At 45.2% G+C, this 25,905-nt stretch overlaps 1 long non-coding RNA gene across 2 annotated transcripts in view; it reads left to right on the plus strand.

Annotated features, from left to right (window-relative positions):
• The first annotated feature begins 11,112 nt into the window (after nt 1–11,112).
• The window catches only part of LOC306798271, a 79,839-nt gene continuing 65,046 nt past the window's right edge, over nt 11,113–25,905 (plus strand). Inside the window, exon 1 of one of the 2 annotated variants that reach the window (XR_013773311.1) lies at nt 11,113–11,381. This is a non-coding gene — a long non-coding RNA (uncharacterized lncRNA). The remainder of the gene's footprint in view (nt 11,382–25,905) is intronic. The other variant, XR_013773312.1, reaches the window with a different exon arrangement.

The following is a 25,905-nucleotide window of genomic DNA, read 5'->3' on the forward strand; positions in this document are numbered from 1 at the left end:
TTCCAGGCAAGCCTGCCAAGGAGACACTGGGCTGAAGGGTAATGGAGGTTGTGTAAGTTCATGAAAAACAGGCACGAGGGATAGCCCAGGTACTCACAGAGCCTCGGGCAGGGGTGGAGCTCAGCAATCCCCAGGAGGGAGGGAGATTTTCCAGCTGCTCCATCTTCCTTGCTCCCTTTGCTGCCCTGGCAGACCTCAGGCCTGTGGATGCCCATCTCTGATTGCAATAAAACCGGTTTTGAGTTGAAATGCTCTGGCACTTTGGGCAAAAGTAGCCCTGAGTGAGGTGCAGCTGCTCGTCTGTTTTCTGCAGAAACACAGCAAAAGGTTTGAGCGAGTCCAAGCACTCCAGATCAGGAAAGCATCTCCTCCTACCTGGGTTTCTCACATGTCCTGTTGGTTTTTTTTGTTTTTTTTTTTTTCAACACAAGCAAGAAAAACGGAGAGTTCATTTGAATTTAATCCTGAAACACCTCCAAAAAGATGAAGCAAAAGGAACTGGAAGGAAAAGGGATAGGTGGAGATTAAAAACACTTTCTTTCTCTTGTTGTCCCTTGCACACACATTATACATATACATAGCCTGATCTTGTGCTACACAGGAAAATAAATTGTAAAGGAGACAATACAAATCAGGATGAAAGGGAAAAAAAAAAAAAAAAAAAAAAAAGATGAGTCAGGTCTGCTCTGCTTATCTGAACCGAGGGGGAGCCTGCCTGCTGCTCCTGACAGGTTTTTTCAGGAAAGATAATGCATTGGGTTGATGACAGTTTATGAGATAGACTTGGAGGGGTATGAAAATTGCTGGTAGGTACTTGAATGGCTCTGACTGCACGGAGTGAATTGGAGTCGAGTCGCAACAATTTCCCTAAAGCTGTGCAGATTAACATAAAAATACCAAGGAGGTCCAATCTTTGAATTTTTATCTGCTTCAGCTCGAGAGAGAGAGAGAGAGAGTCAAATGCAGGGGCATTACACAAGTGCCATCCATTTGAATCGATTGTCATGGAAAGGCTGCATCTGGGTTTATTGATAACGTTGTTGAGGTGCTTAGAAACACAAGTGTGTTGGGTTTATTTTCCCTTCAGTAACTTATTCTTGTTTCTGGCATTTTGTTAAGATATTTTTTAGTTCTGGTCTCCTCTGGAGATCCCCGCTGAGCTGAGCATTGGTAGCAGAGATGCTCGGTGTATCTTTTCTCTGAGAGTTTGCCATAAACCTGAATCTGTTTCAAAGCTTTCTTGTAAATTTTAAGGTAATTTTATGTGCTGGAGGAAAAACTGAGATGAAGAAGAGAATCTAGAAATTGTGATTTACCAACTTTTTAGTGAGGAGGCTTAGCTAGATCCTTTTTTTTTTTTTTTTTTTCTTGGTTAAACCACATCAGCTGGAAAGCAATTTTAGTGCCCAAAACTTCCTGCTGATCTCCATTGCAGCATCACTTCACCCAGTTTACTTCCTCTGCTGCACGGAGAAGATAGAAAATCAGTCTCCCACACACTAAAGAAATAACTTTATATATGAAGTTTCAGGTTTGGAGACAAGTGTTTCAGGTTATAGATGTGTCCTGCTGTCGAAGAAACACGGGGGAAAATTCCACCTACTGAGAGAGCTGCATCACCGGGAGCCTTGTGCTCCTCTGGTTTAAAAAAATGGCTTTTTAGGATGACTTCACCGTTTTGCCTTTGTTCTCATCTTTAAAAACAGTTCGTGCACCTAAGGAGGTGGTTGTGAGAATTAGTCATTGGGTTTAGAGCTCTTTGAAGACGGCAAGTGGTGGATAAGAGCTCAATGTTTATTAATGTGGTGAGGATGTTTCCCGGGGTGGGATGGAGCCCAGCAGCTCGCAGTGGGCTTTGCTTGGCTGATGTCCCCCAGCTGTGCCAGCTGTGCCACCCCATTACCTGACCCAGCACACCTGATCCCCTTCCTCTCCACGATCCCCCAGCAGGTTCTGCTTCCCCCTGGCCTCCTGCCACAGCAGGCGCCGAGTTTAAATCTGCTTCTGTGTTTTTGGCTTCGTTCCTTTGAAACGTTTTTCGATTTTCTTGGCTTCAACCGATCCCAGTGGCATCTTTTTATGATGCACTTTATTCTACTGATTCAAGTGCAATAACATTTCTAAAGTTCAGTCTATTTTTAATTACAAAAAAGAGCCAAAAAAAGGCAGAGCATAGTATTGTTCTGTCACTGGTAGTGGGAGAAAGGGCGGATTTTTCTTCATCCTTAAATTTGATTGAATTGAAGTCTCAAAATAGGCAGTGGTTTTAGGGGAACTTTGCTGTGATTGGAAGGGCAAATGGTTGTTTGCTCTTGCACTCCTGGGAGCCAATACTGGTATTGATTAAACAAAAGCATTGCCACGTGTTGGAGGAGCTCAGAGCACTTCAGGACTGGTGGATGGAGATTTGGACAATAACATCACGTTCTCTGCTTTCCTCTCTGATGAGGAAGCTGAAGAAAGTTTGTGAGGCTGATACTGAGGTAATGCTTGCTGGGATAACTCCTGATGTGCAGAGCTGGGTCAAACCCTCCCACAGCAGCTGGAGTGACTCCCATGTTTATTCTGCTGTTTGCTCCTCTCCTGAGCTCTGTTTGACTTGCAGCAGGAAAAGCTTCCTGGCCTGTGCTGGTGGGATTTCACACTGCTCTGCTGTGTTTCTGCAGTTCCTGGGTGGGCATGGATTTATGGGGAGGGAAAAAGGGATGGGAGGAGGACAGTGGCTGTGTTTGGGTTGGGTGAGTGTCCTCTCCTTGACAGGTGGGTTAAAGAAAATGTTTAGTGAAGTGGTTTTTGCCACTTTTCATTTTACTTGTACGTCAGCTCTTTGCATGAGAATAGAAATTAATTTTGTTTCAAGTTCTGGAAACCTGAAGACATGCTGAATAGGTAGAAGTTTGTTCTATTTATAGGTTGCAGAATTTCTTTGTACAATAAACCAGTTTGTTTTAATTTAAACTATGTATTCAGCACATTTAGCTTAATTTTATTTAACTACAAGTTGGACGTGTCTTTTTCATTGTTTTTTAAATGTGTGACATAAACTCGAAGTACAATGAGAAAGTCAGACTAGTCATTAAGAAAACTTCATTTACCATTTTTAACATCAAATGTGTTGACTTGCATAGTTTTAAAATTTTTACAGATGCCCAACTGTAAAAATAGGACAGCTTTGCAGTTCAGGCAAAGGCATGATTTATGGAGAAATATGCCTTTGTTGTTCTCTACCAGCAAAAATCAGCCTTTCATTAAAGAAAAAAAAAGCAACCAAACCAAAAAATGCAAAGCAAGAGAGTTTAAATCAATCAGAATTGAAGCATTTTGCTCCTGTTTTGCATCAATAAATCCTGTATTAAAGGTAGAAAAGGCAGGATGGTTGAAGAAGGATTGGCAGGCAAGTTAGCAAAAGTGTTCCTCACAGACTGGAATCAAGCCTGGTGTTAATCAAGGTATTGACTAATGATAGAGTAGAAATTAATGGGATTTGGAGGTGTCATCAAAAGAGGAAAAACAGGAGATCCAAAGAAGAAGAATGACTGACTTTGGGACCATTTGTCTGTAAGCAAATGTGAGTTCTTGCAATGCAAACTCTGATAGAAAGCTGGGGGTTCTGTGTGGGAATTGGGATGTATTAATCATCCATAGGATATTGTGATGTCCTGATGATAAAGATACATTCTGGGATCACATTTGTCAACTTAGTTATTCCCACTACTGACAAGGAATGTGAATGCCACTGCAACAGGTTTTAGTCAGGCATTGCTTAAAATGCATTCTGCATTCTTTGGCCATAGGAGAAAGATTGATTCCAGCTGGAAATGATGCAGCTGAGGGCATCTGCTAGAAATGATCTGGAGAACAGAGAATCTGGATCCCAGAATGGTTAAAGGAACCTGGATGGTGAGGTGGTGACAAAAAAAAAGGCAGAGAAAAATTAGATACCTTCTCTATAAATACACTGGTGTAAATACCACAGAGGGAGAAGAGTTCTTTAAGTTAAATAACAATTCTGGCACAAGAAGAAAAGGCTCTGACAAAGTTTAGGCTGGAAAAGAGCAGAATAGCTTCAGACCAAGGGAGGAGCTTGAAGAGCCTCCTAATGGGAATTGTGTAAAGGGCTAAAAACCTGATTGCTGTGAAGATGGAGCCTGATAAATGTATTAATGGGATTATGCAATGTGGTTGGCTTCAGTATTAAGGGATCAGACTCTGGATTTCCAGTCCTGTGCTTTTGCAAATACACTTAAGAATCCTGCAGGTATGAAAAAAAAACATGGAAGGTTTACATTTTAAGAAATATTTTCATTTTGATTCAGCTTAGAGTGGGGGTTTCTCTGTTTCAAATGCATTAATAACTGAATTGGGTGAACTGTGGAAAGGAAGTACCTTCTGAGCAGGGAAAAAGCAGCAGCTGCCACCTGCTTCCTTATTTTAGCCATTGGTTTTGGCAGCAGCCCTGTGCTACTTTAGAGATCTGATTTTTAAAACTTAAAGCCTTTGGGATAGTAAAGTTAGGCATTGAAATAGATGCTGCTCCAAATGCTGACAATCATTTATTGTTATTTATCATTGCAAGGTGCTTTTTTAAAAAGCTGCAGCACTTAAGGTACACAAGTGTTTATTATTGATCGCTGTTTTCCCCATCTACAAACAGTCCCCAGATTTCTGGTTGCTTTACTAAAATCCCAATAAATAAGAGCAAGAGCCTTTATGTCACAAGGCTGTTGTTATTTAATCTAAGATGGGTGCCAGGCTGTTTTATCACAGTGTAACTTTGGTTTCATGGGCACTTTGTGCTCAGGATTTCCATGTTTTTTATGCTCTGATTCAGCCTCAGTTCTCCAGCCTTGTCTGGCATTGAGAGCTGAGTCTTCCCCACCCTCTGTCCTTCAGCAGGAATATTCTGCCTGGAGGTTTTCATGATTCCAGGGGAGAAATATGGGATGTCTGTGGTTTAGGAGAACTTCAGATGCACTTTCAGACATGGCTGTAGGATGTCAGAGCTCACCCTCCTTTCACCCTTATGCTCTCTTCACTCAGCATCTCTATTCAGCCTGGGGGCTTGACCCTGACTATCTCCAATTTCCAGCGTGTTCTCCTCACTCCCCACGTGTGCTTCTTATTCACTCTCTCTATTCAGGATGCAAGTGGCAGATGGTTTTTTTTCTCTTTTTGGTTTCAAGGTCTTCTCATTGGAGCCTTTCAGCCATTCAGCCTCTCAAACTAGTCTGCTTAATTACCTCAACTTTTTGAAACTGAAAACCTTGCAGACCCGCTTTTATTTTGCTTAAACTGAGTCAATCTGTGGAAAATAGGCTTGAATTGAGTGATCACAAGCAGCTTTTATTACAGCACCCTCACTATTTGCCAAAAGTCTCCTGCAGAATCACCTCTGGTTTGCTCAGTGCCTGTTTTGTTCTGAGGTCTGTTGGCTCTTACATCCTGGACTTACAGAGCCCCACTGTTGGTATTTGTTCTTCCTTCTGCATCTGCAATTTAAGACTCCCTTATCAGCCAGTTCCTTGGAGTATTTCTCCTTCTCTCTAGCCATTTTTAAAAGCTCTCTGCACACATCCAAACTCGATGGTGGGGTCTCCAGTGGACCTCTAGCACAATCCCAGCAGACAGCCTTTTACAGCCTTTTCCCAAAGTGACTCTAATCCACAATGATCTTTTTATGCCTGCTATCACTTTGGATTTTTAGCAAATGCAGATGATTCACTCAGCTCACAGAAAAAACTGTGGAACAATGTCCCAGAAGATTATTTAAATGGAGTTTTGGGAGTGGATTTGGGGGGACCATGAGGAGTGTGCAGGCTCAAGGGCTGACTTTGGAGGGAGCCTTTGAGGGTGGGTGTTTTCCCCAGCCACCTGCAGATGTGTTTCCCAGCTGCCTTTACTACAGGATGATGATAATTTCTAGCAGATTATTTTCCTGACAAGGAAGAATTATCCCTGGTTTACATTATGGGAGCTGAACTTGTGGAGAAATGGAACAGCTGGCTAAACACACAGGTCTGTGTGAGCAGAGTCTGTGCTCCCCCAGTCATTTCAAGCTTGTCAAGGCCCCTCCAGTTGTGTGGACTGAAGTGCTGGAACATCCCAGCCTCGAGTCTGCTAGCCTGGTACAACAAAGCACACACTGAAAATGATGCTTTTGTACTTTACCCAACTGCTTGGTATACAGTTCACTTTTAATTTAAGTTTAGACAGTGTGAGGGCTTAATTAAAAAAAAAAAAAAAAAAAAAGTGCTTTTGGTCAGACAAGATTGTAATGCCTGAGCTATGCCCCAGTTAAAATATGTAAGTGTTTGGGGATTATGTTATAGACAAGCAAAACAATTGTTTCTTTTTAACTTCTGTTTAAATATCCTTCAAATGATGGAATATTTAGTAGAGCAGAATAAGCTGATGCCTGCCAGCTTTTTCATACCAGTGGTTACCAGATGTGCCTGTATTTAGAACATCTGTTCCAGGGTGGAGTTTGGGGCTAGTCTAGGTATTTGGATGTGTCTTCTTCCTTGGGTATCTCTGGAAAACTTCAAAGCATCTGTGCTGAGATGAAGAGGAAGCATGGTTAGCTGTAATACTGCAGGAATTCAAGGGAATTTTCCAGAAATGCAGGGGAAGGAGCCTTGAGGAGAGAGGCAGTGCTGGTATTTTGTGCCACTGCTCAGCCATTGCCAAAACCCAGTCAGAGTTTTGCTTGGCTGCCACCAGGCTGGGCTGCTGCTTCCTGCTTTGGATTCTGTCTTTCTCAAGAGTCCATGGAATTTCCAGGAGTTTCTTAATGGGATTTAAAAAAATATATATTTCTGTAGATAAGTTCTATTTAGATATGTTTTAGATAATTTATTTTGATGCAGGATTGGTCTGGAATTAGTGTGAGCTGTTACAGACCAAGGGGAGGGAAACCTGCTCTACCTTTACCCTCTCCCACCACATCCAGCTCCACCAAAGCCAGGAGTGACCCATCACACTGAAACTGATTTTTGGTCATTCTGGGGATGGGGAAAAACATATTTTGATCAACCAACTACTTGTGAAACAGACTCACCTAGTACTGGTAACAGGCTTTGGTTGACAGTGATGTGGGACATACTGGGAAGGAGGGAAAAGTGTCTGTATCCATCCAGTATCTCATGGTTTATTTGTCACCACTGTCTTCATCTCTCAGAACTTAAATAATTATTGCTGAAATAGGGAAATGAGCCTTTTAGAAAGCTTCTGGTGAAGAAAAGAACTCAGAGTGGTTATGAATGGTTTTATAAACTAAGCATTGTGGTAATGAGGTTGGAATAAGATGATTTTTAAGGTCCCTTCCAACCCATACCACTATGTGATTCTGTAATAATACAGTCATTTAATTAATTTATCCAGGATGCCTGTCCCTAATCAAGCATGTGGCAATGCAATTTGACATACCCAGAGTGTGATCCATAATATTCCACCCCAAACAAAAGCTTCTACTCCATTTCTTGCTGAATGATTTTTCTTTTACAAAGCCAGGTTAAAATAAAACCAGGAACTGTGCCCTCATTAACAAGGGAACAGACATTTCTTTTCCTCATCCCATTTAAGCACCAGGCAGTGTCCTGCAGCATCTTGCCAAAAGCTTCTACTATTTTTATAAGCTTATTTTCTTTTGCTCTCTGTGCAGGATGCTGACAGTTCATTGTGTTAGCTCTTTGGATCCCAGCTGGGGCTGTACCAGGTCCAAAGCAGAATTAGGATTTGGGAGGGAAGGGTCTGTGTGTCCATTTTCCTTTCCTGCTCCTGCCAGCAGATACTGCTCCTGGGTGTTTCATTTCATGTTCCAGCCCTTGCCATGCTTTATGGCCAGCAGTGGGGTGTATTGTTACAATACTCCTCTTGTCCATGGGGTCTTCAAAGGGTTTTATTTAACTGCACTGAGATGCCTTTACCTACCACTGAAATGCAGCTACTAAAGCTGCAAAGCCTGGCAGCTGCTCCAACAGCAGGAGCACGACCAGGCTGCTGCTTTTATGTCATAAAGTCAGGGAAGAAAAAAAAAAAAATTCCATATCCATTAAAAAAACTGCAGGGAAAATGTAAATTGTTAGAATATAATTACCTAAACTGGAGTTTGGCCAGCATTTCAGATTAACATTTCCTCTCGTGAAGCTGTGGGATACCTGATGGCCAAAAGCAGTCAGAGTCTCAGCAGGATTAAAAACTGAGATTTGCTGTGGAGTTGTTCCACAGTGGCTGAGAGATGTAGATAATCTATTTAGCACCTACAGCACCCTGGGGCTAAAAAGTGGCTGAATCCTATGAAATCCAAGAGGAGTGTCTGAGGTTAAGAGTGCATTCCCTGGAACTTGTAAAATCTGCAGATGGTCCAACCTTGGTGCAGTCTCCTGTGAAAGGGAGGAGAAAGAGATTAAAAAAGATGTACCAAGAGCTCAGGGTCCTCCCTGCCATGGTTGTTCTGTGTTTTTCTGAGGTTTATTTAAGGTCATGGAAGTGTGCCATGGAAATGTGCATTAGCTGGCTCTGAAATTCCTTAATACCTGCTTGCAGTGACTCAGTGTCATTCAGAGCAGATTGGAGACACCAGGATGCAAGACATGCTCAGGAGGAAATGGGATGAGGAAGAGGGAATGTGGTGTGGATAAGGAAAAGAGGGGAATTGGGGATCTTTTATGTGGAGAGTACACAAAGGTGTGATGGCATTCACTGTGTTCAGCTGCAGCTGCCAAGTGTAGATTAATAAATACAAGGGAGGTTCTCAGCCTGAAATGATACAGAGCTGTCTAAAGAAGTTGTTTTGTGAGCAAATCCCACACTGGTTTGGGTTGGAAGGGACCTTAAAGCTCCTCCAGTGCCACCCAGGGGGCAGGGACATCTTCCATTATCCCAGGGTGCTCCAAATGTGGCCTTGGACACTTCCAGGAGCAGCCACAGCTTCTCTAGGAATTCTATTCCAGGGCCTCACCACCCTCACAGAGAAGAATTTCTTCCTAAAAGTTGATCAGAAGGCCAAAATCTAAACTGTGGCTGCTTTTTAGGTGGCTTTGCTTTACATTTCCCTACAGCAGGATTAGTGTTTTTAGTCCTCCACCCTGTCAGCTTCAGCTCAAGGTCACCATGGAGTTTTCCAGTCTCTAACAGGACTGGCAATGTGGATTGTGTCTGTTCCTTTGGGAAAACAGGTTTGGAAGCTGATAGGAGCAAAAGGCCTTTTCTTGCCAGGAAAGTGTCAAGCAATTTTATCAGCCATTAATTTTCTTGTTTAAATAATTATTAATGATAGATTATAGATCCTGCCCTTTAGGGTCCATTTCTGATGTGGAAATTTTATGTGGATATGTGAAATAAAAGTCCAGATGGCAGAAAAGGTGGGAAATTAGAGTTTTTGAATACAGTATTTTTTCTTTTAGGATAAGCAGAAGTCACTGGAGCAGTGGATTTTTCACTTGGTAGAAAGGAAGCTGAAAACTCCTCTTTAAAACCAATTCCTGTTCGAGGAAGAAGGGAAAACACACAGAGAAGGGGATTAAATGCAAAGGTGTCTTTGTCAATATAATCTAGAACAGCCTTGACAGCACTTCCTGAAAGGGAGACTTGCCAGACCAGCTGCTGATTTTGACAACTCCATTTCTTTTGGGAGCTGGGAGAAGAATTGTTCTCCTGAGCTGTCCCTGAAATGCACATTCCCCACTGGTGTTTGCTGCTCATTGAGGACCTGAAGGGAATGATTGTCTCCCTGTTTCCTCCTGCAGGGCTCCAAGTAGATCAGGGTGGAACACAAAACCCCGAGCTGGGGCACAGTGGGAACAGATGTGTGTGGTAGGACAATATGCATTAAGTGATTCTAATGTTAATTTAATCTTTATGCTGTGCCATAGTCACAATATTTTTTTTTTTTTAATTTTGGTTCTGATAACATAGAAAAAAGTATTGTTTCTCCCGGCCTTTGAAGCTGCAGTACCTATTCCTGCCCTTCCGTACAGCACGTTCCCCGCGGCGAGATTGGATTTTGTATTTCTTATCAAAGGGCAACCTGTGCCCTTGCCTCACCCCTGGCTGGTTTTTTTTTATCTCAGAATAAAAGTTAGTTTCTCCTTGCATTCTTTACACACGTGTAAATGACTGTTAAAAAGTACAGAGTGATGGAAAAGTGATTTTTTTGCCGTTTTAAATCTGAGATTCCTGGAGCTTTTCAGACAGAAATGCACCACCCTCTTTACTCCTGGAGATAAACCCCCATTTCTTCCTGTGAAAAACTCTCTAATTCCCCCAAAGTTGGTATATTGTGTGTTTTGGTGTGGAGTTTCATTGCCATAGATACAAATGCCTTTCATGGAGCTCCTAATATTTAAAATTAGAAGGCATAAACAGAGGACTGGACCTGTGGGACATGGTTTTGTTGTGAGAAGATGCTGGCACTGTTACTTTCCCCTTCCCCTTTATTTATTAACTGCTTTTTTTCCCCCATTTTTGCTTCAGTTAATGTCTGTTCCATGCTATGTTTGGTACTAGTCGCTGATTTCTACCTGGCTCCTCTGACTTCACAACATTTAAGCACTGATGCTGCTCACCCAACCCTCCACTGTATCTGCGTGTAATTTTGTAACAAACTCCAAATCATAGAGCTGTTTTAATATCTACTGATACAGTTGTTTTCCCAACCCCTTTTGCCAGGAGGCACCTGGATGTCTTTTGGGAGGGTCAGCAGCATCCATTGCGTCCACATCACTATAGGGCTGTGGCATGACAGGGCTCCATGGGGGCATCCTCACGGGGTTTTTGGGGGATACACAGCACTGCATGCACTGACTGAGCTCCAGGGGGGCACTGATGGGGTTTTAGGAGGATATATGGGGCTGCGGCTGCCCCTTCGAGGCGGCATCGGACACTGACAACATGGCGCCTCCTCCCTGAGGGGAGCGGAGGGCGCGAGGGGCGAGGGGCGCGCGGCCGCCTTTAGGCGGGAAAACGCGGCCGGGCGCGGCGCGCGTGCGCAGTGGCGAGAGCCGAGCTGGGTGAAGCTTCGGCTGTTCCCGGCAGGTTCCGGAGGCGAGAGTCTCGTTACTCCCCGCCCTCAACCCTTCGGTTATCTCCGCCCCCGCTTCGCCTATCTCCGCCCCCGCTTCGGCTATCGCCGCCTCTCTTCGTTAAGTTCCGCCGCCACTTCGGCAACTTCCGCCGATTCGGTCGGAAATGGCCGAAGACGTGCGAGACCCAGCGGTTTAAGGGGAGAAGACCGGCCGGCTTCTCGGAATAAACCAACTGTGTCCGGCCCGTGGGGGGGGAGCAGGGGAGGGCGAACGGAGCAGGAAAACGAGGCAGCGGCTATGGCTCCCCCCCCAGCCACTCGCGGCTCTGCCGGGAGGGCGAAGTGAGGGCGCCGAGAGGTAGGAGCGGACCGTACCACGCACGGGGAGAGGGGGAGGAAGGTGGGAGAGCGGTAACACCCCCCCCCGGAACCCCCCCGCCGCAGCCCGTGGGGCCGGGTAAGGCGGGAGTGGTACAGTCCGGGGGAAGCCCCCTGGAGCGGCGGCGTGGGGGGGGCTCGGCTGGGGCGTCCCTGAGGGGCAGGAGGGGGACGCGGGGTCCCTGAGGGCCGGGGGAGCTCTGAGCTCGCGTCCCTCAAGGCTGGGGAAGCCGTGAGCGGGGGCTGCGGAAATCTGATGGGGGTCCCTCAAGGCTGGGGGGGCTGCGAGAGGGATCCCTCAGGGCTGGGGAGACTGTGAGTGGGGGTCCCTCAGGGCTGGGGGCTGTGAGCGAGGATCCCTCAAGGCTATGGGCACGGTGGGGAGAGGTTCCTGAGAGCTGAGGGGGTCTAAGAGGGGGGTCCCTCAGGGATGGGGGTTTGTGAGGGGGGTCCCTCAGGGATGGGGGTTTGTGAGGGGGGTCCCTCAGGGATGGGGGTTTGTGAGGGGGTCGCTCAGGGCTGGGGGTTTGTGAGAGGGTCCCTCAGGGATGAGGGTTTGTGAGGGGGTCGCTCAGGGCTGGGGGTTTGTGGGGGAGGGTCGCTCAGGGCTGGAGGTTTGTGAGGGGGTCGCTCAGGCTGAGGTCTCGGTGCAGAAGCTCCCTCAGGGCTGGGGGTTTGTGGGGGAGGGTCGCTCAGGGATGGGGGTTTGTGAGAGGGTCCCTCAGGGATGAGGGTTTGTGAGGGGGGTCCCTCAGGGATGGGGGTTTGTGAGAGGGTCCCTCAGGGATGAGGGTTTGTGAGGGGGGTCCCTCAGGGATGGGGGTTTGTGAGGGGATCGTTCAGGGCTGGGGGTTTGTGAGGGGGTCCCTCAGGGCTGGGGGTTTGTGAGGGGGTCGCTCAGGCTGAGGGCTCGGTGCAGAAGCTCCCTCAGGGCTGGGGGTTCCTTCAGGGCTGGTGAGGCTGTGAAGGGAGTCCCTCACCTCACAGCGTGAGAAGCACTGTGACAATGTCACACTGCAGGGGGGGTCTCACCGAGTGAGAGACACTGTGGAGGGGTCCCCACAAGCCTGGGGACCCTCATGGTGGGAGGGCTGTGATGGCAGGTGGTGCCAGGTGCTGCTGGCAGGCTCCAGCCTTCCTGCTTGTCCATCCAGCAATGATCCTGAGACCTCCTTGGATCCCCAGCGTTTCAGGGAGCACCCTGGCCAGTGCAGCCCCATTCCTCCCACTCTGAGGCAGTGCCTGAGTTATCCCTGGGGTTCTGCCTTGTGAGGATGAGGCTGCCCTCACTCTGGGCTTCTCAGCATGTCTGGTATTGCACTCCTGTGAGTTATTTGCTAATTATTGCTGTGACTTACTTGCTAGTTATTTGCTGAGATCTGTGTTATTCTTTTTGCCCGGCTGTTTTCCCCACATGAGGTCTCTTCCTGCTCAAGAAACAGCAGGGTTTTTACCAAAAATTTTACCTGTGTGGCGATTAGAATAACTTAATGCCTCCAGGCTAATACCCCTTTATGCTGGTCATAAACCTGAAGGGGCTGGAAATTTTTCAGGTGGTACTAAGGATTCACAGAGATGCTGAGAAGCACTTTAGATAAGCTGTTCTGTTGCTGTGTGCGTGTTAAAATCCAAACATTGACCAGTTTCTGACCTCTTGTTGCTTTTGCCTGAGTGTGTTGATACAGTGATATGATAACTTGCCTTTAAAGTGCCTGCGTTTCTTGTGCTCATGTGTGTGAAGAAGATTAAGTAACTTTGTTTCCTTAGAGGAGTGTCACATGCAGGTGATTATCTGAGATATTTCTGTTCTCATGGAGAAATCTCTGATATCCGAGATAGTAACATCTTGGAACGTGGGTTGGCGGGGTTTTATCAAGTACTGAGTAATCTCCAAGTCGTTTCTATGCAGAAATAGCATCAGAAATGAACTGCAGTCTGATTATGTGATGATGGGGAGAGAGAGATTCATCTCCCCCTGACAAATCCCTTAACTTCATGTACCATCTGAGAGCCCAGTTGTTATCATGCAGTGTTATCTGTACCCACTCAGGCCTTTGGGATGCCTCTGCTTTTCCATTTCTCTTTCCAGAAATGGGAGTTTGGATGGGTTCAGATGCGTGTTCAGGGATTCTGGAGCTGGGGTAATTGCCTGCTTTCATTGAGCAGATTTTTCCAGCAACTCAGCTGTGGTACAGACAGTTCTTGAACTTCTTGATGTCGTGTTGCAGAAGGGAAGTGCAGAGCAGCTTTCTGGAATTCTCAGATTTTTTTCAAGTGGGGACTGTTAGCTGTCATGTTTGTTTACACGTGATGATGGATTTTGGCAGTTGTCAAGTCAGACAAATGCTGGGAACAAGTAGAACATGATTGTTGAATTGCCTTCACTTAGGCTGGGTCTGTATTTGTGTGCTATTCAGATGGGCTGGGAAGGATCATCATCATCACCATTTTCCCTTGAATATTTGTGGATCTCTGGGACTATTTAGCTGCTGAGTTGGATGTTGTTGATGCATTCCTAAGTTTTGCTTGTTTATGGGGATCCAGAGCCCTTCCTGAGCTTGTTTCCCATGACTATTAATTCTTGAAATGTTACAAAAAACTTAAGCATTTAGCTTGTTTCTCTCCTTTCTGGCCATTTATATTTTGTGTGGATTTGTTGTTTTTTCCTTGCAATCTGTTGCCTGATTTTTTTTTCTCCTCACTCTTTGACTCTCCCAGTTGCCTTGCCTGTTCTCCCAGGGCATTCCTCGTGCTGCCCACAGTAATGTTTTCAGCAAGCTGGGAATTGCAGCTAACCACAGATGTCACCTGTTTGATGCCAAGATCATGGCAGCCCTTTGTGAGTTGGTTCCTGGTCCAGAGACAATTTTTCTGCTTTGGAGACCCCACAGAAACAGTGACCTGGAAGGCACCATCACCAGAGATTTTTACTGCAATCTGTGCTAAATACATTTATTTTTTGAGAAGGAGCAAACTGTGAGCATTTTGAAGCAGCTTCTAACTGGGATGAGTGAAACCCAGAGTGTGATTGCTGTATCTTAACCACCCAACAAGCAAAATATCAGTGTCTTTTGTCTTATTTTCATGTGAAAAAGACAAATGTAACTCATAGGCTTGTTTAGAATAAGCCACTCTATACTGAAAAAACAAAAATGTATCTCTGCTGCTGTGTGGCTTGAAGCATTCCCATGGGATTTGGGGGATGCAGCTGGGGCCTCCAGTTGTTTCTTACAGCCCATGCAGGCAGAGGCTGTGCTTGCTGAGCTAAAACCAGGCTATGAGCTGCACTTGTGGGGCTGCAATCCTGAAAAGCAGAATTTTCTTCTTGCAGAACCCTCGAAAGTGCTGATTACTGGGGCTTGTCGTGGTTGAGTTGGGTTCTTTCAGCTCAGCACATGCAGATGGTGGATGCTGCCTGAGAAGAGGTGCAAAGCCAGTTTGAGGTTTTGGGGTTTGTTTAGGAAGGATAAAGACAGAAGCATGTGCAGCTCTGTGGCTTGCAGCTCATCGATCCCAGGGCTGCTTGGCTGTAGGAAGTGCTGGCCCACCAGGTAAATTGATGTTATTACAGCACTTGCAGGGCCAGTTTTGAAGTGCAAATTGAAATCCCCGTTGCTGTGAAGTCAGTGCTGTTTGTTAATTGATGCCTGTTACCGGCAAGAGCAGTTTAGAGGTCTGACTAATCCATCTCAGATGAAAGAGGCCAGGTTTAGGTCAGATTTTAGGACAAGAATTCTTTGCTGGGAGGTGCTGAGGCCCTGGCACAGGTTACACAGAAGCTGTGGCTGTCCCTGGTTCTCTCAAAGTGTCCAAGGCCAGGCTGGATGGGGCTTGGGATAGAGAAAACTGTCTGCCCATGGCAGGGGATGGAATGGGATGAGCTTTAGGGTCCCTCCCAGCCCAAACCATTCTGGGATTTGATGATCTGTCCCTGCTAATTAGTGGTAAATGGATAATGGTTTCTCAGGGCTATGTTGACATAACCAATAACACTGCAAGGTGATCTGTTCCTCGAGGGTAAAATTGAGTGAAATATAGAAAATTGAGTTGCAAATCAATCAAATCACTCTTGAAGGTTTTTTTAGGGTGGGATAGAACCCTAAACCTTCAAACCAGCAGTTAATCTGCAGCCACTAATAAGGACTATTTTAAAGCACGTATTCTTAACAAGAATTTCTGCTCTTACACTCTTACATGATTGGAATCTTGTTGCCTGGTGTCAGGGTTTGTGTTTTCTCTGCCCTCCCCTTTCCCTGTGAATTTCGGTGCATTAAGGAAATGTACCACTTTTCTAATGCAAATGCCTGCCTGAGAGTGGTATCAGAACATGGGATTAACCCACGGATTCCAAGAAACACTTTCAAGTTTCTTCTACTAGAAAATGTCAAGAACATTCCCAGTGCATAAGTCATATTTTTATTCCCCTGCTTTGCACAGTGCCCACCTGCTTGGTCTTTTACCTGTCTTGTATCATAAAATGCTTTCTTTTATGGTTCAAAATACTTCCAGGAATCTTCTCATCTGACTTGTGACGACACCTGTGGGACAGTGACAGTGCAGGTAGCCTGAGGTTTGTTTTCCTTCCTGAAAACAGGAAGTTTGCATTGCCTGGAGTGTGGATTCCAACATCTGCCTCTGGATGAGCTGTTTTCCTGTTCAGTGCTGCCCTTCAAAGTCATCTCAAATCTGAGCCCGAATATTTGGCATCGATGGATTCATCTGGAAGTGAGTTGTAGCTGTTTAAAGGCCACAGTGCCACAGAGCAGGAAATGCACTGCCTTCCTCAGGCAACACTTCTTGACAGGTTGGGTACTTTGTAATAATTCCAGACAAAGAGATGATGAGTTCAAGTTTGGACATTAAGGTGGAAATTAGAAACTGCTTATAAAAACAATACACTTAAACCATCCAACCTCTTCCATCATGTTATCCCATCAACACATTTCCAACATGAAGAGAAGCTTTCCTTTTCCCCATCCCATATTCCCCACCTTTTGGGCCTGAGCACATCACTTTATCTTTGTTCTCTCTCCCAGCACATCGGGCTGGGATTCTTACATGCCTTTTAGTGCTTCTATTAGAGGCATGAGGAAGTCATTATGCTGCAGGTCTGCTCTGTGTAGGCACTCAGTGGTGTGATGTGTTCTGGATTGTGTTGGTGTGGAGTGGAGGATATGCTGGGGAGTGCTGCTGACACGCAGATGATGCCTGGAAAAGGTTGGCGTGGAAGCGTTGGAGCTTGTGACAAGAAGAAGCTGCCAAACAAGTGAGGAGCCTCAGAGTTAAAAATATATAAAGCAATGCTGTGAGCCCCTTTCTAAAGGGTGTGCAAAGTCCAAGCAGAGCTGTCCTGAATTCCCTAGCAGAGCCTTTCTGTCTGCAGGGAAACTCGTGAGGGTCTGCAAGTAAAATAGGTCAGAAATCTTTGATATCAAAGCTGTGATGTGTGAGCAGCAGGTGGGCAGAATCAGGACAGCATGATCTTGTATGATCTCATTTAGAGGTAATGTGCTGGCCGTGTGATACAGGAGCCCAGTGACTCCCAGAAATGCATTGTACATCTAATAATACATGTCACAGAATAGATTAGCATCGTTCTCAGATAATTAATAAAGATAGCACTTCCACAGCAAACAGAAGGAAAAAGACCAACCCATGCATTGTTTAGCTAAGATTTCTTTCCTTAGGCATCTCTCCTGGGAAGACCTTGTAAATGAATCTGCTGCCTACCTTGTGTACCTTCATTTTAATGTGGGGATTGAGGAGGAGCCAGCTATCGAAAAGCAGCCAGAGATGGATGCCTTGGAAAGGTGCCACTAATTACTGTGGCATCTGACAATTAGCTGTTAACGGTGAATCCGAACCAAAAACAAGGAGAAAGGAGAGAGCTGGCCTTGTAGTGATCTTGTAGGGTGGCTAAAAGCAGAAAGTGGAGCTGATTCTGAGGTGGTTCCCTTCCAGCAGAGCAGGTCAGACTTGATTGACCCAGAAGCATTTTGGTTTTTTTGTTGCTGGATTCTGTCGTAGTCTGCAAACTTCTTACACTCTTTACCTTTAAAACAGCTGTAAATCAGTAACATCTGCAAAGTGGCCTTGTTGATGTTAATCTGAGAATTTTAAACAAAACTCAAAATGTAACAAAAAAAAAGATTCAAAGAAATCTTGCAGTTGGTTTCTTGCATTTGCCTCCGGGGTTTTCTGGCTGTTTTTACTTTGTGGCAATGATGAATAGCACCAAGCCTTTTGCCAGTGTCTCAAGGGTGTAGTTAGTTAGGAGTAACGATTGAGCTGGAGCTGGCAGATATCTCAAGGTTTTTGTGCACAAGCTGATCTCCCCCCACCCCTCAAGGATCAGACCTGCTCTTTCTCTGGAAATGAATTTTACATTGTTAGGACAATGATGATTTTGATTAGAAAGGCCAAGCTACAGAATTATTTCTCCCTTGTCAAACGAGATGTTTTTGCTTTTGCTGAGCTTGTGTTCCAGATGACATTGCTCAGGTGGCAGTGCCAGGAGCATCTTCATGGATAGTTTCTACCAGCATGACCCAGGCTTTGCTCTGACTTGTGTTCTCTGTATAATTCCATTGCCTGGGAAGGAGTGACCTGCAATCTGCAGCCAGATCTTGGGCCCGTTTCCACGTGAGTCTGTGACACCAGAGCCTTGGGTTCCAGCAGCTCTCCTGGACACAGAGTGGCAGCTCTTTGACAAATGCAATGGAGCAAGTGTTACAAAAAGAACCAAAGCAAATTTCCTCTCCTCAAAACTGGTGAAAGCAGCAGCAGTATTGGGAATGCTTCTTGTGAGCTCGGTGTTCCTGTGCAGGGGAGTCTTGCTGGGGCACTTTGCTGTCCCTGTACCTATTCTTAGCCTGTTTACCAAATGCTGTTGTATGTGCATCAAGAGATCTCCCTGTTCAGGCTGTTTGTGCATTTATGTGGAGTCTTTTGAGGAGAGAGAGGATTATATCCAAGCTTTTTTTTGTCACCTCCTCGTGCTTCTGTGCTTTACAACTGCTCAGGAAATACAGGTTAACGTTTCCATAGTATCTGAGTGTATCACAGAGTGTCTGTGAGGCAGGGAAGTACTGCCTGGTACTTGTTGACACTGACCTCTGAATTTGAGATTTGTGACATGGTTGAACTCATTTCACAACCTGCTGCTAGAAAGGGGTGGCCTTGGTGCCTGCAGTCCCTGTCTTTCAGATGATGCCTCAGTGAAGTGATTCAGTTTGAAAATCCAACTGCTTGAGGGATTTTTGATAGGAGATGGGGAGTCCCCTTAGTGGTAGGGAGCACAAGGCAAGAGCTGGTGCCCTGGGAGGTTTCATGCTGGAGTGTTCTTAGAGGGGGTTCAGAGAACAGTTTAGATTAGAAAATCACTTGGAGATCATGGAGTTCAACCACCCCCCAGCACTGCCAAGGCCACCTCTGACCCATGTCCCCAAGTGCCACATCCACATGGCAGTGAAACCCTGCAGGGATGGAGACTCCACCACTGCCCTGAGCTGGACAACCCTTTAAGTGAAGAAATTCCTCCTGTTATCCAGCCTGAACCTCCCCTGGGCCAGCCTGAGCCCCTTCCTCTCCTCCTGTCCCTATTCCATGGCAGCAGAGCCAGATCCCACCTGGCTGCAGAGAGGAAAAGTTCCCCCTGAGCCTCCTTTTCTCCAGGCTGAGCCCCTTCCCTGCACACACTCCAACTGCTCCATGTCCTTGTCCCAGAGCTGTCCCCAGCACTGGAGGTGCCCAGCACAGGGGACAGGCACTGCCCTGGCCCTGCTGCCACCCCAGAGCTTTTATCTTCCTGCAGCCCCAGAGTGTGCTGAGGTCCAAGGAGGGAGATTTAATGAAGCTCCACACGAACACGCTGAATGGACAAGAATAGTTGGCTGTTGTGTGTGACTCTGAAGGTCACCAGAATCAGATGCTCATTTTTCAGCTCCTCCTTGCTGCTGGGTGCAGCAGAGCTTTGTGCTGACACAGGCAGTTCCTGTCAATGGGGCTGGAGTGGCACTGACAAAAGAAAATGTCACTTTTGGAAGGTTCTTGCTAGTGAGACAACTGGAAAAATGTGTATTGGGTACAAATTTTTCAGACTTTCTTTTTATTGCCTGTCTCCTTGCTATGAATTCTGCCTTTTTGTTTTGAGAAGTGAAATTAATAATTTTTCTTACTTCCTGCCCAATGGGAAGGAATGTCTTCATCCTGGCCCCAAGCTGAGCTGCAGATGAGACCTGTTTTGGGAACTGTTATGCAAAAGCAGAGGAAGAAGAAACAAACAGTTCTCAATTCTCTTTGAAATGCAGTTTTAATGGGTCCTTGGTAATTCCTGCAATTATTTAATCAGCTACACAATCCCTGGGATTATTATTCTTTCCAGGTAATAACTGCAGCAGTAAAGTTATCTTGTAAATTGAAAAAAAAAAAAAAAAAAAGGCAAAAAAGAATTGGCATATGTTGTTTGCAGTACTGTGTTTTAGTAATTGTTTGAAATGACCTTTTGGAAAATAGGAGAGAAAATTTGTTTGCTTGACTTTCTCCCAGATCAGCTCCTGGCAATCTTGATATAGAGCAAAAATTGAGTTGTTTTGGGTTTTTTAATTACATTCTGACAGCAAAGCCTGTTATTCTCTGTGCATTACTGTTTTTGCTTTTTTTGAAAGGTTAAGCTCTGTTTGACAGGACTTCCACAGATGAAGTTTTTGAAACTTTTTGATGGGGTTGTTGGCCTGAATTTTTTAAGCCAGAATTGCTAATCCTGGTTATTATTGCAAAATACATATGTATTTATTTATTTATTTGAGGAAGAAAATTCTCACTGTATTTTTGAATGTCTAGGGATGTGATGATGAAAGGTCTGTGGGTTTTTTGTTGGTTTTATTTGTGGGTTTCCTTTGATTTTGTGTTATTTTGTTTTTTGGGTTTTTTCTTTGCTTTTTTTGATCTTTTTCAGGTTGTAATGTGATGAGATCATAGAACTTTGCCAAGTTTAGGGAAAGAAAAAAAAAATTTTTTTTTTTCTTTTTTTTCTTTTTACAAAGTTTTAGCAGAGCTTTTGTGAAATCTGGTTCCTCAATGCCACAGGGTTGTGGTCAGAGCCCAATGTAGGAAAATGTCCAATATCTGAGAGCCTTGCTCCACACCAACTCTGTGTGAAACCTGCTCTTCTCAGGGATGAGACCAATGCTTCTTCCTTTCTCCCTTTTGAAAAATCTGGCATTTTCCCACTTCAAAATCTGACAAACCCTTGAGAGTGAAGGGTCAGAAAACCACATTGTGTGAAATCTCTCAGCATTCAAGTTTTCACATGAGAACCCATTGCTCAGTGTGCTTTGTAGAGCTGCACTTGTTGAGGCTGTGAGAGCCTGGTCCTCCAAACACACCAAAAAAACCCCAAAAAAACTCTGTGAGAGCTGTGCCAAGGAGCAGGTGCTGCAAAATTCAGCTTCTGCCAGCTCTGGAGAAAATTGCACTGGTGGAGATCAAGAACAAAATGAAGGCTCCAAAATGAGTGTCCAAGCTGGAAGAAGACAACAGATGCCAGAAATATGTCCAGCAGTTTGGAGTTTCCCTTCCTCTCAGGCTGATCCCTCAAGGCAGGTGGGTGAAGTGAAGGATTGAAACTTGCAGTTGTTTGCACAGAGGACAGAAATGACTGGAGACTCAAATGGGACTCAACCACAATGATCTGGAGCTGAGTAAGCAGCAGCCTGTGTGATTTCAGCCTCCTCATCAGGCTGCTTTTGCACATCCCAACTTGAAAAAGTAGATTTTTCATCCTTGCACCTGAATAGATCAACCTGAGGGGCTCCATATTTCCTGCTAAATTCTAGATAAGATCATTTACTGTTTGAACTTGCAAAGCAGTTTAGGTGTGTGCTTCCCTGCTTGCAGGGTTCCTTGCAAAAAGCTTGATCCACCCCTTCATTTAGTTGAGTCTGTTTGGAATGAACAGTGTTCCTCAAGCTGTGAGTACAAGAATGGTTTAGCTTCAAAAAGAAAAAAAAAAAAAACCCAACAAAAAAACAACCCTCCCCTGCAAACAGATGATGTAATGCCCAAGCTCCGTGTTTAAACAGTAGCTAATTTGCCAGGGGATAAACCAGGGTGAAATCTGTCAGGTTTTCTAATTTCCCACATTCACCAGGGCTTTGTTTTCTTTTTGCTTTCAAATGCAGGGTACGTTTGTGTGTCCACACTCTGTGGTTTCCTTCAGCCTCTGCAGCCAAAGAGTTTGTCCAGGGGCAAGAGAAAATGTTGCTGTAAACCTTTTGTTGCTATAAACCTTGATATGCATCTTTTGGGTTTTAAGTTTTACTTTGTGCCTGAATTAAAATCCTGAGCCATCCCTTTGAGCTGCAGCACAGGGTTTATTCTGAATTTGGAGCTTGCAAGATTCACTCTCTGCAGGGTCCCTGGGGCATTGCTGGGTGGGAGACTCCTTGTTCTGCAGCTGGTTTGGGCTGCCTATGAATTGTTTACTTGGTGTTTGGGCTCTCCTCTCCCAGCCAGTTTTATACAAAAGAAGGAGCATTTAATTTTCACACATTAAAAAAAAAAAAAAAATTCATGAGCAACTTTCTCTGCTGGTGGGAGCTCTGGTTCTACTGACAGGAGGGGACTTTGGCTGGTTGGGGAAGAGGAGGTTTGGATCAACACTCCCCTCCTCCTCCTCCCTGGGATGGTCTGTTTATTGGAATTTTTCTGACCTATTCCTTTAATCCTCAGTTTTGGCACCATTTCCCAGGCCTTGTGTAAGCACAGGAAACTTTGCCAGCCAGCAGGATGAACCAGGGCACACAACAGGGTTAGAGACATCCAGGAGCTGCAGTTTGTGCCTGTGCTGATGGAGGAGTGACAGATAAAGGAATTGCTTCCATCTTCTCTGGTTTTTTCTATTGAAAAGCAAAAAATGCCCATCTTCAAACTCAGAGCAGCTTCATCTTAACAGCTGTCCCAATCTGGGGGGAGCCTGTTTTCTTGGGGATGTCATTACCCAGCCTGGCATGTGAGGTGACCTCAGCAGTTTTTCTTCCTCTCAGCCTTGTGCTGATGCTGCTCTGGAAAACAGCACTTGGGGAGAGATCACATCTGGGAGAGCTGACTCACAGCATCCAGATCTGCTGGGATGTGCTGCTTTCAGACAGCTGGGTTGCAGAACCTCACAAAAACTCGGGCTGGGAAGCTGAGGGGCTGTCCTGCAGCTGATGGTTTATTTTTTTCTGTGGTTGAAAACTAAGAGCAGTGAGCCACTTGCAATTGATGGTGGAGTTGTGCTCGATCTGTTCTGTTTATTAGGATTTTATTCCCCACACTCTGCTTGCTGCTTTGACTCCTTCCTCTTTGGCATTGTTTTCACATCAGTCCTTTTCCTCAGAATTTCCCTGCTCCCTGCCAGCTGTGCAGCAGCTGGGAAGATACTGGAAAACACAAACTGCTCAGAGGGGCACAGCTTGGCCATGGAGCCTGGATTTAGCTGGAGCTCCTTGGATGGGCTGCACCAGCCCATCTCCAGCAGGGGTGGGGATGTGCTGAGGAGCTTTGGGCTGCAGACAAGGAGCCTTTTGTTTGCTTGCCTTAGCAACCCTGCCTCTCTGAAAGCTGAGATGTTCTCACTCATGCTGGTTGTTCCTGGGGAAGCAGGCCTGCTTTGGAGGGCTGATTTCAGGAAATTGGTCTTTCCACCCCTAACCCCCAGTCAAAAGAAATCTGGTTATTTGGTGTTTTCCCCCCCCCCCCCCCCCCCCCAAAGCAGCAAGTCCTGCTGATTTTCATATCTGCTATATCTCTTCTGATGTGCTGAATTTAAATAAATTGTAGTCTTTGCTAAATATCTGTCAAATATTGACTTAGTCTGCAGGGTGAGCTGACTAAGCTGAAATTAGTGGTGTAATTCCAGCTTGTTTGGCACGGGTGTTGGAAGCAGTTTCATTGCAGATGGTAGAGGAAATTAAGATCTTACCTTGCCTACAGCTCAAGGGGAGGAAAGAGAAGCCTTGGGCTTATATGGCAGTGAGGAAAGACTTGGTGGAGACAGAGAAGGGGGTGTGTTTTAAAGATATTTGTAAAGATATTGAGATAATGAGTGAGGTCATAAGACAAAAATTGAGGTGGTGATGTTAACTGTGTGCTGTTAGAGATGTCATGAAATGATCTTCCACATTCTGGTTCTTTGCCATATCCTGGGATACTTCTTCTAAATCTTCTGAAAATGAGATTGTCCCCTTTTTTTTTTCAATCTGGCTGGTTGGGGTTTTGGCATCTGCTGTCTTTGTGTATTCACCTCTGCAGGTGAACAGCTCCACGTGTTCCTGAGGTGCTGCTGCAAAATGACAAAGCTCTGACACCTCCAAGCAGGCAAAGAACTGGAGGTGCAAGGAGGTGTCTGAAGAAATCCAAGTGATCCAAAGGAGCTGATGGCAAAATTGGAGCTAAACCACACAGCTTCCCTCGTGTTCCAAAGCCTGCCATTCAAACTTCTGGGAAGCTGGTGGGTTTTTCAGGTTATTTTTGAAAGGTTTGTTGCAGGCAGAAATGAATCTTGGAATTGAAAACAATAAAGATGCAGCTTCAGAGCCAGTCCTGCTTGAGACCAGTGAATCTGATGGATGTTGATGTAAATAGAGAGATCATGAGTTGGTTTGTTTTTTTTTTCCAACACCTTTTTACTCTTCAGCCCTTAACACTTTGCTGCAGGTAGTAAGTCCTCAATTGTAACTTTCAGTTTTATGGGAGCTTTGTGCCTCCAATCGATTGGTTCCTGGCTGATCTTCAATAGCTCAGAGAGAAAATGTGATGCAGCAAATTCATTATATGCTAAAATATTTATTGTGTTACTGTAAAGGTCACTGCTGGCAGTAGAGGCTCAGTAAGATCCAGCCCTGAATCTTTCCAAAGATGGCATCTGTCACCACTCTCTTTTGAGAGCAGTGTCTTAAAAAGTACCTGGAATAATTTATCCCCAGCCCATGCTTTTGGAGGGACCTGCTTGGACCTTGTGTAGGTTAATAAATGACTCTTGTGCTGCATCTGAAAGTGAACAGCTGTATTTAATTTTGTTGTGTGTACTCTCACAGGCAGATGTGGAGGGCAGAGCAGAAAAGGAACCTTAGCTTAACCTTGTCCCTTTTTGCTTGATATAAGTAATTTGCAGAGTTGTTTAATAAAATCTCCACAATCTGATTTCTGTTCTGGTTGCAGTAATCTGGAATTGTCAGTAATGCCCAAGGGCATTTTTGCTCCTACCTGTGTAGGAGTGAATTACTTGTTGCCTAACATCACCTGGAAAGGCAGCAATGAAAAGGTTTCCTGGCCATGAGGTGGGCAGTGACTTCCCTTCCCCCAAAACACAGAAGGAAATATTTAGCAAATGAATTGGGAGCTGGGAGGAACCTCTCAAACTCATTGTACAGGTGCAGGAGTGATGGTGTGTGACTGTTCCCACTGCAGAGCCTGCATGCTGTGGGATGCATTACTGACCTATTTGCTGGCAGTTTTAGCATCTGGCTGGGATTAGTTCAGCCAGCTGATGCCCAATTCCATGCTGTAATGGTGTGCCTTTAAGCAAGGGTTTGATGATTGGATACTCAGGAGCATTTTGGAGTCTGGCCTTGCAAATGCAGCTTGTTGATTGAAGCTGTGCTGGCTGGCAAAGCTGCCTTGTAAAGTTCTGCTGTCTGTCCTCCCCACCATATTCCTCTCTGGTTTCTCACTGACTGCAGCCTGCCTGATCCTCCCTCTGCCAAGCAGCACATTTGTCACCTGTGGCCACTCCTCTGGCTGTGAGGGGCTCTTTCCTCATCCCACCCAGAGCTTTCCTGATTGGAAGTGAGTGCTGAAGGGGCTGAGTTCATTGTTCAGACTCTTTGCCTGAGTGTTTCAGGCAGCTGCAGTGAGGTTCAGTGAGCTCTGTCTGTCATGATCAGACAGAGCTCGAGATAATCTAGCAAATCTCTTGGTTATGAGGGTGGAAAATAATGTGCTTTGATTTACAGATGTTGCTGCACAAAAAGTGCTGCTGTGAATTCTCTGAGTGCCAATATCTTGGTACCTTTGGCATCCTCAGTCTTTAAATACATCCATTTTCTAAACATACCCCAAATTCCTGCACACTTGCTTGGACACAGCAGTTTCACAATTATTTTTCAGTAGCATTTTAAGGCAAATTCAGGGATTATATTAAGTGAAGGGACCATGAAGTTTACAGTAAAAAAGACAAAGGATGGTGGAGGCTGTTGCCTTATGGCTGATTGAAAACACCAAGGAGGATGAAGCATATTATTCATTAATCCTCAAAACCACCTTTTCCTTTCCTCCAGGAAGTTGTAGATAAACTTGAAAGCATTTTCCACTGTCCCTACCATTATGAGCAGGCACAGAGGTCTCACCTCTGGTGCCAGAGGTGTGCAGCTGTGGTGGAGGAGAATTGCTGGTGTTTCTGAAGAGGTTTGAAATATTTTCTCCTTTTGGGCACACGAATTCTCTTGGTTATGGAGTGACTG

This window comes from Erithacus rubecula (assembly GCF_903797595.1).
Source record: "Erithacus rubecula genome assembly, chromosome: 2".
Classification (NCBI taxonomy): domain Eukaryota; kingdom Metazoa; phylum Chordata; class Aves; order Passeriformes; family Muscicapidae; genus Erithacus; species Erithacus rubecula.